This window comes from Nicotiana tabacum, chromosome 7 (assembly GCF_000715075.1).
Source record: "Nicotiana tabacum cultivar K326 chromosome 7, ASM71507v2, whole genome shotgun sequence".
Classification (NCBI taxonomy): Eukaryota; Viridiplantae; Streptophyta; class Magnoliopsida; order Solanales; family Solanaceae; genus Nicotiana; species Nicotiana tabacum.
Window position 1 is genome coordinate 43,794,392 of NC_134086.1, and position 4,186 is coordinate 43,798,577.

At 32.7% G+C, this 4,186-nt stretch overlaps 1 long non-coding RNA gene across 1 annotated transcript; it reads left to right on the forward strand.

Annotated features, from left to right (window-relative positions):
* Nucleotides 1-1,102: 1,102 nt before the first annotated feature.
* Nucleotides 1,103-3,986, forward strand: LOC142182534 (uncharacterized). Its single transcript, XR_012711338.1, has 2 exons — nucleotides 1,103-1,831; nucleotides 3,439-3,986. It is a non-coding gene; the product is annotated as an uncharacterized LOC142182534 (long non-coding RNA).
* The last annotated feature ends 200 nt before the right edge of the window (nucleotides 3,987-4,186 follow it).

Sequence of the window (4,186 nt, forward strand, 5' to 3'; positions counted from 1 at the left end):
AGGAGTTCGTACATGAGCTTCTTCTAAATGAAGCCATTATTGAAGAAAGAGAGCAAGGAATAATGGAAATCCAACAGCAGATTGGAAAAGTGAATCAAATGTTCAAGGATTTGGCGTTAATGGTCCATGAACAAGGAATTATGCTCGGTTAGCCAATACCTCTATTCCATTCCTCATCCTTGTCCTTATTACTAAATTTTTTTTGGTAGCTATGTCTTATCTTATTAATTAATGGATCTAACATCCTAAACCCTAAACCCATCTTGTAGATGATATCAGCAACTCACCAAGGCATTGAAAATCCAACAATGTAATTCGTCTATGGTAAGTGCCTATATTGCAGCTAGTCCTAAGCTATTTAACTGATGCCTTACCTTCAGCTTCGGAAGTTTTTTTTCCTTTGCAGAGCTGTTTTTTTAGGTTTATCCAAAGAACATGTCACGTGTAAACAAGGAACCTAATGTGTTATGACTCATCATGCACATTGTAAGCACGTGATTTTTGCCCAATATGAGAATTACTCCCAAAAAATTCAAAAATAAAATGATTTTTCTTTGGTGTGCAATTTTGTGATATTTTGAAGAATTATTTGTATTTGTCTGTGCGTTTTTATTCGCTAAATTAATAAAAAATACAAAAATATGTCGCATTTTGCATGTATGATTTAATTCTACAATTGTTAGTAATTAAAATTGTTTTACAAAAATTAAAAATTACAAAAATAGGCATCGTTTGCATTTTTAGCATTTAATGTCCAAATATACAATTTTATGCTTAATTAATACTTAATTGTGCGTTAATTGTTATTGGGAGTGAATTTGCGCCTTTATAACTTAATTTAGTTCTTAATAATAGTTTAAGTATTTTTATAATTTAGTTTTAGAAAAACAAAAGAAGAAAAGAGAGCGAAAATATAAAGAAAGTCGGAATTGGGCCTCTTCTTCAATTTCAAGCTATAGGCCCAAAAAATGGCCCAATCTTCCCTACGACCCAGTCCATTTCGAACTGGGTCGACCCAGTCCATAACCCAACACCCCTATTATCTTACAAACAACACAAAACAAAAGAAAGAAAGAAGAAAAAACCCTAAAAAACTAAGAAGTCATCCGCCCCCACCCCTCCTATCTTCTTCTTCTTCCTCAAGCTTCTCCATCTCCCATGGCTGCCCTTCCTCACGCCTCCACCACCTCAACACACACACACACACACACACGACATTCTCCATCGTCCCATCGACCCCAACACGAGTAGCCATGGCTGCTTTCTCCCCCCATTTCCCGTTGTCGAAACCAAATGACCATTGGAGTAGCTTCACGTCCGCCATTGTTGCTGCATTTTCTTCCAGTCGTTGCAGCTGCTACTGCTGTTCCTTCGTCATCCATGGAGGGCCTTCTACTTCCATCTTCTCAACTTCAAGTCCAAGCGACCAAGCTGCTCCGTTCTCCAAAACGCAGCAATGAGAGCTGCTCGAAACCAGCCCAAAAACGAGCTCCATTGTCGCTCCGTCGTGTTGCTGCGTCGCTGCGTCTTCAGCTTCACCATTGCTGCTGCTGCTCACGTTTCTGCTCCAGCTGCTTCTCGCCGGGTCTGCCTTCGTCCTCTTAGTCGAGCTCAAGCTTGAGCTCGACATCCATGGACGCCGCTGTTTCTTCTTCATCGAAGCCCAACTCCATCGCGCTACTGCTGCTCCGTTCCAGCTGCTTCTTGCTGCGTTTTTCTTCATCTTTCACCTCAAATGATGCTTGTTTCTTTGTCGTCTTCAAGTCCGTTTATGCCCAAGTTCGTTGGTTTCGTTTAGAGTTCGTTCGATGTTCGTCGTTGGATATTCACGGTTAGTTATTCTAAGTTCTATTACGTCCATAATTTGTTTGATATTTTCAGATTTTGAATTAGCATAAGTTTGCTTTATTTTTCTTATTTTGTTTTAGATAAAAATTGTTAGTTTAGTTATATTGTTGTTAGATTTAAGTTGAAGATTTAATTTAATTATTTTCAGTTTGTTTTATTAATTTTAAGAGGATTTAGTTTTAATGTAGAAAGGTGTTAGTTTAAATCGTTTAAATCCGTTGTTTGTTATTAATATAGATTTAATTCGTATTCATTTTTTGAAGTTGGTTTTAATTTAGTGATTTAATGTGAAGTTATGTTTTGGTTTTAATTTTTGGATCATGCATCTTTGTTATAAGTTTCGTTGGATTTAATTTAAGAAAGATTAGTTGATTATTTGAAGATTAGTGATTTGAATATGTTTATTTGTTTTGTTTAAGTTTAATTCAAAGTTTGAACAAAGTTTGTTTGTTATTGTTATTGTATATTTTCATTCATGTTCATACTTTGTTTGGTTGATCTTGAATCCGAAATTTGTATAGTTTGATTTCTTGTTTACCATTTATGATTATTTCTTGAATTGGTCTCATAATCTTGTTTAAAGTTTAATATAAGAATTGTTTGTTGTAATGTTGTTAGTAGTTGATTTTAAGTTCAATATGATTGAAGTTAGAAATCTAAATATACTTGTTTGTTGTTGTTGTTTAAATCCGAAAATAGGTTTGTTGCTAAAATATTGTTCAATCAAATTTTAGTTGTTCTTTGCTGTTCAATTTGTGTTCATGTGATTTGTTGTTGAAATGTTGTTAAAATCGTGTTCATGTGATATTGTTGTTATGATGTTCATTCATGTTCATATTGTTGTTTGAACATTGTTAGAAATTGATCATATTGTCTATATTTTGGTAAGTTTGATTAATTGATGTGTTATAGCTGATGGGTAGTTTGGTAAATTTGTAATACGTTCAGGGGTAGTTTGGTAATTTCAGTAAGGTCGGAAGGGGTAGTTTAGGAATTGTACATTTTGAAATTGTTTATTTGAAGCATGGGGGACAAAATGAAATGGGGTGGGTTGTGATATGATTATTTAATATAAAGGGGGGACAAGATTTAAATTAAAGGGGAATCTTGCATTATTTTAATTAAAGCATGGGGGACAAAATATAATGGGGTGGTGTGATATGTTTATTTAATGTAATGGGGATGAGTGAAAAGATAATGGGTTGGGTAGAGAAAAAGTATTGATTTAATTGATTAAAAGATTTATGGGATAGGATTATATATATGGGAAGTCTTGAAGACAAAAGAAGAGATAACAAGAATACAGATAGAGAGAAAAAACGGACAGAGAATAGAAGAGAGAAAAATTCCGAAAAAATATTTAAGCTTTCAAAAATAAAAATAAAAGCTAAAAAATCTACTGCTTTCTTTCTTTGTTTGAAATTAGTATTAATGGTTGTTGTTTCATTTAAAGCTTAAAGCTTTTGTTTTTGGGATTACTACTCCACCGGTCTGTTACTAGGTTGTTACTATTGCTGGGCAGTTGTTGCTATTGTACTGTTATTATTGCTGCTGATTCTCATCATCATTTTCTTTTGCTTCCAATATCAGGTACATATCTGTAAATTCATGTCACGAAAAGCTTCAACATGACAAATTAATGAAGTTCGGGAATTATAATTCTGTTTTCCATTCATTCAAGTTCATTAGTTAAAAATTTGGTTTTGTTTCAGTTGATTAATATAGTAGTACGTTTGGCGTAATGAATATAAGATAATTGTTAACTCTTAAAATTCGTTTAAGTGTTGTAATAATATCATCTATTTCGGAATTTTCATTAAGTGAAGTCATGATTAAAATATCAAGGTAGCGAACATGGCATAAAATGGGCCATTAATTACATACCGTAATATTGTTAGCTAAATGCAAAGTAGAATGGAAGTATCAATAAATTACATTATTAGTATATCTTGTAAAAAATCTGATTTTTTAGATTGATATAAGTTGTATGTTCATATATAGCATGATGATGAGTATATATATAATCATATGTGGAAGGTGAGTTGATACAATATTAGGAATGGTTCAAACGTATAACTATATTGCATGTGATGTAATTTTATTGAATCAATTTGTATAATAGTTCTCTTTCTTATCAACTTGACTCTTATCTTCCATTGCAAACATTAACCAAACCATTGCAACTTTGGACTAAAACAAATACATAAGAAGGACATAGGATTTATAAACGAATCGTGGCATTTTATGTAAAAGACATATAGAAGAAGAGTTCGCCTTAAATGAAACAATGAAAATTCTTCAGAAACTATTAATTTGTTTATCAAATTAATTCTTTTTC